This window comes from Otolemur garnettii, unplaced genomic scaffold, assembly GCF_000181295.1.
Source record: "Otolemur garnettii isolate 467f Iridium unplaced genomic scaffold, OtoGar3 scaffold00037, whole genome shotgun sequence".
Taxonomy (NCBI): domain Eukaryota; kingdom Metazoa; phylum Chordata; class Mammalia; order Primates; family Galagidae; genus Otolemur; species Otolemur garnettii.
This window is the reverse complement of record NW_003852432.1, coordinates 8,748,431-8,760,892: the sequence shown is the minus strand read 5'-3', so window position 1 is coordinate 8,760,892 and position 12,462 is coordinate 8,748,431. Positions and strand designations below refer to the sequence as shown.

General features: G+C 34.9%; 1 non-coding gene across 1 annotated transcript; it reads right to left on the bottom strand.

The window, feature by feature from the left end:
• Positions 1 to 12,151: 12,151 nt before the first annotated feature.
• On the bottom strand, positions 12,152 to 12,258 carry LOC111725329. The gene has a single exon (XR_002773412.1). It is a non-coding gene; the product is annotated as a U6 spliceosomal RNA (small nuclear RNA).
• Between the last annotated feature and the right edge of the window lie 204 nt (positions 12,259 to 12,462).

The window sequence follows — 12,462 nt, the reverse complement described above, 5'->3', positions numbered from 1 at the left end:
AAATAAAGAGACCCAGAAATAAAACTAAGGAGCTACATCCAACTGATCTTCAGCAAAGCAGACAGCATGGACTGGAGAAAAGATGCCCTGTGTAATAAATGGTGTGAGGAAAACTGGATACCCACATGCAGAATGGAAAACGACCCATATCTCTCTCCACATACAAAAATTAATTCAAGATGTATTAAAGATTTAAATGTAAGGTATCAGATCATAAAAATTTTAGGGGGAAACATAGGAAAGACTCTTCTCAACATAGGCCTAGGCAAAGAGTTTATGACTAAGACCCCCAAAGGTAAAAGCAGCAGGAACAAAAATAAATTAACAGGACTTAACTAAAAGGCTTCAATAAAGCAAAGGAAATAGTTAAACAGTGAACAGGCTTCTTAGAGAACTGGAGAAAATATTTACAAACCACACATTTGACAATACAAAATTTACAAGAAACTCAAAGAAAACAGCAAAATAAAAATAATCTCATTGAAAAAGTGGGCAAAAAACATGACCCAAAGTTCTTCAAAAGAAGATAGACAAATGGCCAATAGACATGAAAAAAAAATTTAGTATCACTAATCATCAGAGAAATGCAAACCAAAACCATAAATAGACACCACCTTAGCCCTCTTAGTATGGCCATTATTAAAAAGTCAAAATACAACAAATGTTGACATGGATGCAGAGGAAAATAAATTATTGGTGGGCCTAAAAATCAGTATAACCTCTGCATCCTAATGGAGATTCCTCAAAGAATAAAAAGTAGACCTACCATTCAATCCAGCAGTCCAACTACTGGATATCTATATACCCACCCCCCAAATCAAATATTTGTATCAAAAAAAAAAAAAAAACTGCAACCAAATCTGTACTTAAATATTGTAGCACAACTAGATGTAGAATCATCTTAGCGGCCCATAAAATAATGACAGCAGGAACCCTTGTCCTGTTCAGTTGGCTAGTGAATAAATAAAATATGGCGTGCGCACACGCACACACACACACATACACACTACGGAGTACTTCTCAGACTTAAAAAGGGATGAAGTAAATGTCATTGGCAGCAACTTGGATGGAATACTCTTGGATGGATACTATCCCTAAGAGAAGTATCTCAAGAATGGCAAAACAAACACCACCACATGTTATCACTAATAAATGGAAGCAAAATGATGGATGTACGTGGGTACAAAAATATGTAATGGACTTTGGAAACCAGAAAGGGGAGGAAGGGAGGAAGTTAATGATATAAACTTTCCTATTATGTACAATGAACATTGTCTTGGTAGTATGCACACGGAAAGTTCTTACTTCTGCTTTATACAGTGCATTCACATAGCAAAAACCTCTGTACCACAGGTGAAGTACCACCAATTACCCTCTCTCCTATGGTGCGTATTGCAAGGGTACACATCAAATCTATTAAAAAGGGAGTATAAATGCCTCAACACAATAATTAAGTGAGGTGAAGGCTATGTTAACCAGTTTGATGTACGCATTCCAAATTGTATATAAAATCAGCACATTGTACCCCATAAAAGTATAAATGTACAGAGTTATGATTTAATAAAAAAATTGTTAAGAAAAAAACAAAAAATAACCCTCTGTTCCCCCTTAATAGTTTGAAATGAAAGAATCTTTAAAAAGAATTTGAATTTCCCGTTAGTAGAAGATAAATGATATTTTCATTATTATGAAAATAATAAACACAATTTTAAAAGTATATCTGGTAACTATTTATAGGATTATTTTGTTTGTTTTTTTATTTTTGTGTGACCTTTCTCTTAAATTTATTTTTTATTTATTAATTTGCAAATAGAATGGTAATCACTTATGGTATACAATGTGATTCTTGAAAAGTATATACATTGTGTAATGGGTAAATTGAGCTAATTAGCATATACATTATCTCACATACAAGAGCTGTCTAGAAATTACATAGCTGTGTAACATGAAAAATAGAGACATATATGGATGGAGACTTTCCCAAAAGTCCTTGTACTTATTCTTTTGTACATATGATGAGAACACTTAAGTTCTACTCTTAGTGACTTTCTTGTATCTAATAATAATATTGGTATTGATATTAACTATTGTGACCATCTTGCACAGTAGATCCCTTGACATTATCCTTCTTTTCTAACTGACACTTTGTGTCCTTTGAAAAACATCTCCCCAGTATTGTCTGTTCCTCCCTGGTACCAGCCTCTGGTAACCACCAGTCTCCTCTCTGCTTCTATGAGCTCTCCCTTTTCAGATTTCACATCTGAGTGAGATTATTGGATATTTGTCTTTCTGTGCCCGGCTTTTATTTCACTTAATGTTGTCCACATTCATTCATGTTGTCACAAATGATAGGGCATTCATTCTTTAAGACTGAATAGTATTAAATTGTGTATATAAACCACATGTTCTTATCCATTTGCCCACTCTCACGAGTGCTTAGATTGGTCCCATATCTTGGCTGTTGTGAATAATGCTGCAAAAAACCACAGGAGAGCAGATATTCTTTGTCACAAAAATTTCATTTCCTTTGGATATATATCCAGTAGTTGGATTCCTGATCCATATGGTGGTTGTATTTTTAATTGTTTGAGGAACCTCCATGATATTTTTCTAGATCGGCTGAACTAGTTTGCGTTAGAACTAATAAGGTACCAGCAACTCCTTTTCTCTGTCTTTGTCAACATTTATCTTTCTCTTTTTGATAATGATCATTCTAACAGGTGTGAATGATCCTGCATTGTGGTTTGACTATGAATTTCCCTGATGACTAGTGATGCTGAATATTTTTGATCTATCTCCTTGACACTTGTATATTTTGATTAATCTCTCTTTCCAGTCCTCTTCTCATTTTTTAATTGGGTTATTTTTTTCTTGCTATTTAGGTATTTGAACTTCTTGTATCTTTTGGATATTAAACCTTTATCAGATGTATAGTTTGGAAATAGTTCTTCCCACTCTGTGCATTATCTCATCAACCTGTCACTGTTTCCTTCATTGTGCAAAACCTTTTTCATTTGTTTTCATCCCATTTGCTTATTTTTGCTCTTAATGCCTTTGCTTTGGTTTCCTCTCCAAAAATTCTTGCCCAGGCCGATGTGGAGATTACCCGCTGTGTTTTCCTCCAGTTAATTTTATAGTCTCAGTTCTTACACTGAGGTTTTAATCCATTTGAGTTGATTTTTGTGTACTGCATCAAATAAGGGTCTAATTTTATTTTCTTAAATTTGGGTATTTGGGTTTCCTAGAATTATTATTATTTTTTATTTGTATGTTAATTTTTTTTAGAGACAGAGTCTCACTTTGTCACCCTCAATAGAGTGCTGTGACGTCACAGCTCACAACAACCTCCAGCTGTTGGGCTTAGGCGATTCTCTTGCCTTAGCCCCTTGAATAGCTGGGTCTACAGGCACCTGCCACAATGCCCGGCTATTTTGTTGTTGTTGTTGCAGTTTGGCGGGACTGGTGCCCTAACTCACTGAGCCACAGGCAGCGCCCCCCTGGAATTATTTATTTAACAAACTTTCCCCTTGTGTGTTCCTGCTTTCTTGGTTAAAAATAAATTGGCTGTAAACATGAGAATTTATTTCTGGATGCCTTACAGTGTTCTGCTGGTCTGTGTCTATTTTATGCTAATGTCCTTCTATACTGATTACTACAGCTTTGTAGTCACATTTGAGATCAGGTAGTGGCAGTGTGATGCCTCCAGTTTTCTGTTTCTGCTTAAGATTTCTTTATCTATTTGGTATTGCTTATAGTTCCATACAAATATTAGGCTTCTTTTTTCTATTTCTGGGGAAAATATCAAGAGAATTTTGATAGGGATAGCATTGAATGTATAAATTGCTTTGGGTATGTGGACTCTTTAATAATATTACAATAAATTCTGTCTCCATGAATAGCAGTTATTTTTCCATTTATCTGTGATTTCTTCAGTTATTTTCATTATTGTTTTATTATTTTTAGCATACTGGTCTTTTACTTCCTTAAAGTTATTCTGGGCATATATATATATTTTTTTATTTTGGAGCTTTTTTTAAATGGGATTGTTTTCTTGATTGATTTTCCTGGTAGTTTGTTGTTAGTGTATAGAGACACTGCTGATTTTTATACGTTGATCTCTCATTCTGCAACTGTCCTGATTTTGTTTATTAGTGCTCACAGATTTTTTATGGCCTCTTTGTGGTTCTCTATGTATAAGATCATGTTATCTGAAAACGAGACAAATTCACTTCTTCCTTTTCAATTTAGGTGCCTTCTATTTTCTCTCCCATAATTGCTCCAAATAGGTCTTCCAGTACTATATTGAATAGAAGTTGTAAGAGTGGACATCCCTGTCTTACTCCTGGTCATATAAGAAATACGTTTAACTTTTCATCATTGTGTTTCATGTTTGCCATGGGCTTGTGATACATAGCCTTGATTGTGTACACTCCTCTGTATTGTACCTCAGTTCGTTGAGAGTTTTTATACTAAAAAGATATTAAATTTTGTCAAGTGTATTTTCTGCATCAGTCTTTCATCCTGTTAATACGGACTATCAGATTTACTGATTTGCACATGCTGAAATATCCTTGCATCCCTCCGATAAATCCCCTTGATCATGTTGAAATGGTCCTTTTAATGTATTGTTGAATTTATTATGCTAGAATTATGTTCAGGATTTTTGCATATATGTCCATCAGGGATATTGGCCTATAATTTTCTCTTCTTATAGTATCTTTGCCTGGCTTTGGTATCTGGATAACGCTGCTCTCAAAAAATGAGTTAGAAAGTATTTAATTTGGGGGGAGAATTGGAAAAGGATTGAAATTAATTCTTAGTTAAGTGTTTGGTAGAATTCAACAGTAAAGCCCTATCAGATTCTAGGCTTTTCTTTGACAGGAGAATTTGTATTACTGATTTAATCTCTTTATACATTATTAGTCTGTTCAGATTATCTCTCTCTTCATGATAACGAATTGCTAAGAAATTTGCCCTGCAATCTCTAGCTACAAATAATTCAGGGACTTTTCAGGAAGGGATATTGGAAATTATAGGTTTAGCTGTAGGAAGTACTGCCGCTTTGGATAAAAATGCCTCCTTACAAGAATCACTGCTGGTGTAAACAACATATCCAAGCTAACATAGTGGCTGCTGCCACCAGAAAGAGAGACAAATTGCTGTTGAATTGTCAAGAGCAACTGTTAGAATTACCTGGTAGGTGTATTAGTAGGATATTTATTTGAAGGCTGAATATAAGACTCATTACTGCCTTTAAAATAATCAGAGTGTGTTGCCTTGAGAATTAATCATCTCTACTTGCATTCCTAATGAGGATGGAGTTGAGAGGATGGCTGAGATGGATCAGTATGAAGAGAAAATTGCAACTGCTTTGTAGGAATACTGGTGGACTATGAAACCTAGGAATATCTACTGAAGGCTCAAGTTTTCCATACAAACAATAAAATTTTAGTTTTATTTTTCTAGACAGAGCATGTGTCTTGGGGAAAGGGGCTGACACATATATAAATGCACAGCTTAGTAGTATCAGCATAAAAAGTTTTCATAATTAGTTTTTTGTTGATGTTGAAATAATCTTGGAGATTTAGTCCACATGTATATGGATTCTGTTAGGTTTTATTGTGTTATACTAATGTGTCATATTTGTGACTTTAGCAATACCAAAGGTATACTCATAAGGAGGCAAGTAAATTTTAAACTTTGCAGTGAACAAAGTTAAATACATTAGATTATGCGCCTAACACCACTTTGATGAAATGAAATTTTGAGTGGAGACACAAATATTAGTGATATATGTGAGATATACAAAGGAAAACAGAATTATAAACATACACAGGGAAAATGTTTTACTCTTTTTACATGAATTTAGAGCAAGGTAACACTAGTGATGCCCAGGCAAATTGCTTTATAAAAGCAAGTATTCTTCATTTTGACTTGAGAGAATTTAACATTGTTAAAATATTTTGTATTGGATGCACCCAGCCTGTATTAAAGAAATATGTTATTAATATGGTTCTAATAATCACGCAATGCTATTATTTCCATACTTTAGAGTTTCACTCAAGCAGACATAGCTGCAAACTACCATACCTTTCTTTTCTCTTGCTGCCCTCAGAAGTTTTAGTTAGGCTTCAAAAATAAGATAGTGTATTACTAAGAAACAAGACGTGTTCACACAGTGTGATTGTCAAGACAATATTTATTTTCTTGAGAATACTTCTCCCTTCCTAAAGCACAGAATATGCCTAAAAGACTTTACATAAATTTTTTCAGGTAAAATTTGGATGCAGTTCTTGTAAAATTTAAGAATGCAGCGTTCCTATGAATAGACACATAAATCACATTCTGGTAATTCAAGTACCCAAATGCCACAAAGGGAAAAAGAAGATAAAACAATCCTAAAATCTGGCCATTTGAACGTGTGATCGCTGGTAATAATAAAAAGTCAGGTCTACTAAGCTATGTCTAAGATAAAGATTCCTTTTGTTTTTAAAACTATTCCACAGGTAATAACATCAGTAGTTTTTCCATCATTATCAATGACATCAGGGCTGATCTATATTAATGACATATTGAACAATATCAACCAAAGCAACATGTGGACCATTGGAATTTGATCATAAAGAAGTACTAGAGTGTTTAAGTATTGTTATGTACATATATATATATTTTATACACACATGGGGACTCTGAAGGAACTGCTAATTTGCTCACAGTTTACATTTTGTGTCTTTATTTGTGGTTGGCTCCATGTGATCTAGAAACACAAAATTAAAGTCTGGAGTGGCCTCTCAGTTCTGCAGAGGGCCAGACATCTACACAACCCAGGTTTGTGAATAAGTCTACTGTCTACTGTTTCTGGGAAAAAAAATGATTTTGATTGGCAAGGAATCTTATTCTCCCACTGTTGTGGCTGCCCCTAGTCCTGCTTCTCCTCCTCCTTCTTCAACTCTGTCTTTTATTCCAGTTGAGGAGGTCATCTTTCAAGAAATCAGGCCTGTAGGCTGGGGATAACTGGGCTAAATAAAAGACTTGTTCATAGTGAAAATAACATCCCTAGTCATGTATGTATGTATAAGGGAGCCAAAGAAGTTTCATATAGGCCAAAATTTGTCCTGTTTTTACCATCAGTTAAAATCCAAAAGCCATCCCAGTGCTCCTCTACTCCAATCTGCAGGGATCCTTGACTTACCATTCACCAACAATAATTTTCATTGTGTTTATCACAATTCTTGTTCCCAATTCTTCTGTCCATTCTTTATGTTCAACCCCCAACATAATAACTCAATACTGATTCTAGTAACTCCAAGAGGGACAATTTCTTTTATTTTCTTGGCCATAGGGGTTATTTCTATGGCAATAACCAAGTAAGAATTTGTTAACATATGTTGTACAGATCTGCAGTCATAAATTTAAATCCAGCATAGACTATCAATATTTATCATTGCTGATTACTAAAAACTGCCTGCCTAGGATTGAAAGTGGAATAAGAAAGATTTTATGCAGAGCTTTAGGAACATATCATCATTTTCTAGAAAATAATAACTTAAAGAATATAAGGGCAAAATTAGCTTTTTCTTCAGACCAAAGTTCATAGTGACAAATGCATTGGGATGGCTCTTATTAACATTACTGTGGAAAAGACAAACAAAATGGAATTAAAAGTCATTATCTTTTGCTAAACACAAAAATCAGAGAGAGAGAGGTGGAGGGCAAGAGAGGGATGAAAAGAGAGGTGAAAGGTGAGAGAGAAAAAGAGAGAGAAGAGGAAAGTGCAACCAGAGGGTAAAAAGTGTACATTTAATTTTATTTTTTTTTTCATTTTTTAAAATTTCAGATTAATTTGAGGGTACAAAGAATTAGGTCACAATGTTTGCATTTGTTCAGTATAGTCCCTGTTGCAGTTGGGCCCCCAGGAGGTGTGCCACACACCCCCTTATGTGCCCATTAAGTGGGAGCATGCCAATCCCCCTTCCTCCTTCTCCCTCCCCTCATCTTGAATTGAGTTTTTCTCTTGTGTGGGCTTCAGGTTCCATCTTTTCTTATTCACTTATTTTTTCTTTAGAGACAGAAGCTTACTCTGTTGCCTTGGGTAGAGTGCCATGGCATCATAGCTCATAGAATCCAAACTCTTTGGCTCGAGAAATCCTCTTGCCTCAGCCACCTGAGTAGCTCGGAACGATAGGTACCTGCCACAGGGCCAACTAGTTTTTCTGCTTTTAGTAGAGACTGAGTCTTGCTCTTGCTCAAACTGGTCTCCAACTCCTAAACTCAAGCAGTCCACCTGCCTTGGCCTCCCAAAGGGCTCAGATTATAGGTGTAAGGCACCACACCCAGCTTATTTAACTCATTTTGATTGTCTTTTATTATGTCCATATGTATTTTGAACTGATCTTTCTTGATTCATTGACCACTGTATATTTAATTGTCTTCCTTCTTTTGTCTGTGGATATCTACTTTTACCATGACCATTTGTTGAATGAAGAGACTGTCCTTTCCCCATTGTGTAGCTTTGAAAATCTTATAGAAAATAATTAGAGTACAAATGTCTTAACACAATAAATAAGTAAATTAGGTGAGGGATATATTAACCAGTATGATGTAAGCATTCCTAATTGTATACGAAATCAGCACTTAATCATTAATTAACCATAAATGCATTAATGTATACATGACCTACCTCTTTATGATTAAATAAAGAAAAAGAAAGAAAATAATTCTGCCACATAGAAGGAAATTTTTTGTGTTTATTGAGATGATCATGTGATTTTTAACCTTCACATGTTACATTAAATGATTTTCACGTGTTGAACTATCCTTAGTTCCGAAGTCCATTTGATCACAGTGTATGGATGTTTTAATGTGGTATTGAATTTGCTTTGCTAGCATTTTGTTTAGGATTTTTTTGTATCAATATCAGGGATATTGTCTCGGCGCCTGTGGCTCAAGTGGCTAAGGCACCAGCCACATACACCTAACGTGGCGGGTTCAAATCCCCAGCCCGGGCCCGCCAAACAACAATGATGGTTGCAACCAAAAAATGGCCAGGCGTTGTGGCAGGCACCTATAGTTCCAGCTACTTGGGAGGCAGAGGCAGGAGACTTGCTTGAGCTTGAGCCCAGGAGTTGGAGGTTGCTGTGAGCATGATGCCATGGCACTCTACCCAGGGGGATAGCTTGAGGCTCCGTCTCAAAAAAAAAAAAATATCAGGGATATTCATTTATAGTTTTATTTTAAGTAATTCTGGCTTCATAGAATGAGTTTAGAATTGCTCCCTCCTCTTCAATTCTTTGAAAGACTTTAAAGAGGATTTTGAAGAGAATGCGTTAGATATTTGGTAGAGTTCTCCAGTGAAGCCATTTGATCCTGACATTTTTGTTTTGGTAAGTTTTTGATCACTACTCTAATTTTCTCATTAATTATACATCTGTTAAGTTTTTTATTTCTTCATTATTCAGCTTGGTATGATGCATTTTTTTAGGAGTGTGTCTACTTATTCTAGGTTAGAAGTATTTTACAAATTTCTTAATTTCTCTGATATCTGTTTTCATATCTTTTTTATCCTTATCTTTTCATATCTTTTTTATCCATATCTCTTTTTTATCCTAATTTTAGCCACTTGAGCTATCTTTTTTGTCTTAGTCTAGCCAAGAATTTGTTACCTTGTTCATAATTTTAAAAAAAGACTCTTGCTTTCATTGAATTTTTCTTGTACTTTACTATTCTCAATTTCTCTTTATTTTCATGCCTTTGCTGAGTTTTAGTTTCCCTGGTTCATCTTTCTCTACTCCATTGAGGTATACATTTCGGTTGTTAACTTGATATCTTCCTTATTTTTAGTGTAACTATTTATCATTATAAGCTTCCCTCTTTTTTTTTTTTTTAGCCAGGGCTGGGTTTGAACCCACCACCTATGGCATATGGAGCCAGCGCCCTACTCCTTTGAGTCACAGGCGCTGCCTATAAGCTCCCTTCTTAATATTTCTTGTGCTACATCCCATAAGTTTTCCTATGCTTTATTTTCTCTATACCTTGTCCTGAGCCCTACTTTGTTTGATTACATTAAAAATCCATACAATCAATGCTTAAAAGTGTTTTAAAATGTCTATATATTTGTACACTTTCCTAATTTCATCTTCTATTGATTCCTAGTTTCATTCATATTGGTCGGAGTAGACACTTTGCATGATTTTTTTTCACATTATTTTTCCTTCTCAAAAGTTTATTTGAATGCTTTATTTTATTTATTTTTAAATGTTAGAATATTAAGGGTGTACAAATATTTTCAAAATTCTTATATTAGTTAAGACTTAAAAGTGTTAGTATATCTTGAAAAATGTTTCATGTGCTTTTGAAAAAGAATATGTATTCTTGTACAATTTTTCTGTTTAATGTAATCATTTGTTGACTTCTGGTTTTGATACCTGTGCTTTCAGGTTTTTATCCAAAAATTCCTTGTGCAAACCTATATTAGGAAGCATTTTTCCCTATCTTTTGTTCTAGTACTTTTATGGTACCTGGGCTTACATGTTAAATTCCGCAGTTCCATTACTGGGTCCTTATTCAAAGGAAATGAAATCAGTGTATCTAGGAAATATCTTTTTCTTTTCTTTTCTTTTCTTTTCTTTTTCTTTTTCTTTTCTTTTTTTTTTTTTTTTTTTTTTTTTTTGAGACAAAGTCTCATTATGTCGCACTCAGTAGAGTGCAGGGGCGTCACAGCTCACAGCAACTTCAAACTCTTGGGCTTAAGCAATTCTTTTGCCTCAGCCTCCCTGGTTCCTCAGACTATAGGCATCTGCCACAATGCCCAGCTATTTTCTAGTTGCAGTTATCATCATTGTTTAGCAGGCCTGAGCCAGGTTCAAACCACTAGCCTCGGTGCATGTGGCTGGTGCTGTAACCCCTGTGCTACAAGTTCTGGGCCTATCTAGGAAATATCTTTAATCCCTTATTTACTGCAGCATTATTCACACTAGCTAAAATATGAATTTAACCAAAATGTCTATCAACAGACAAAAAGATAAAAAGTGTTATGGTATGTGCACAATGAAATACTACTCAGCCCTGAGAAAGAATGAAGTTCTGTCATTTGTAGCAACATGGATGCTTCTTCATGTTCTTCAGATTGGATCATTTTATTGATCTTTCTTCAAATTGATCTTTTTAATAGAGTGTCTGATCCTTCATTAAGCCTATTAAGTGAAATACTTTTTAATTCTGTACGTTTGACCTGACTTGTATTTATTATAGATTCCACTGCTTTGCTGAGATTTTCCATCTGTTTTCTCATTATATTCTCTTTTAAGTTCTTCAATGTATTTTTTACAACATCATTAAAATCATATCAGTACTTATTTTGTCTTACCTTTTCTGTCCTTAAGATACATGTCACCGCTGTTTTGAAGTCCTTCTCCGTTATTTCCTAAGTACAAGTCATTTCAGGAAATGTGTGTTGTATGTGTGTGTCCATTAATATGTAGATACATATACACATATTGCTTTTTCACTGATCATGGGTCACATTTTTCTACCCATGTGTGTGCTTATTATTGTATGCTGACACATTTTAAATAAACCTACTTTATGTCATCTTCTATTAAAGAGTGCTGGATTTTTTTTTTTTTCTGGAAAGCAGTTAAAAAACTGACAGTTCCTCTTTATCCTCTCATGTTTGGGTTTAAGTTAACATAAGTTTTCTTTCTTTCTCTATCTTTCTTTCTTTCCTTTTTATTTTATTTTATTTTATTTTTGTTGTTGTTGTCGTATTACACCTAAAACCAGGTCTTCTGGGGTATAAACCAAAAGCCTGAGATCCTCAGTGACGTCTCATTGCTTTGGCCTTTGGCTGGATCAATCTTGCAACATGAACTTGGATTAATTGTTATTAACATTCATCGCTTACCCTACCACTGCGAGGCCCCTCAGAATCTCACTTTATACCTACTAAACACTGCCTTTCACCAAAGATCTACAAGTAAGTTCTCCCCAGACTTCTGGAGCCACCATCTTATTTGCCTAGATTACTCTTTTCTTGTATACCACCCTAAAAATTCTACTTTAGTAGTTCCATACTCCAACCTGCCTCCACAACAAAATGTGATTTTCTTTTTCTTTTTTTTTTTTTTGCCAGTTTTAACATTCTTTTAATATGAAAAATATGGAACACTTCACGAATTTGCATGTCATCCTTGCACAGGGGCCATGCTAATCATCTCTGCATCGTTCCAATTTTAGTATATGTGCTGCCGAAGTGAGCACAAAATGTGATTTTCTTTTCCCTTTGTGTACAGTGTTCTCTTCTCTGTGTTGATGTCAATAAAGTTGTTCTAGATACAAAGCTGGCTGAAACAGGAGGCTCACCTGGATGGCATTTTTATTAAGCCTTACTGATCTGCACCATCTGGGCAGTACCAAAAAAGAGTTGTTTCACATATTTTGCCCAGTTTTTCATTTGTTCATGGT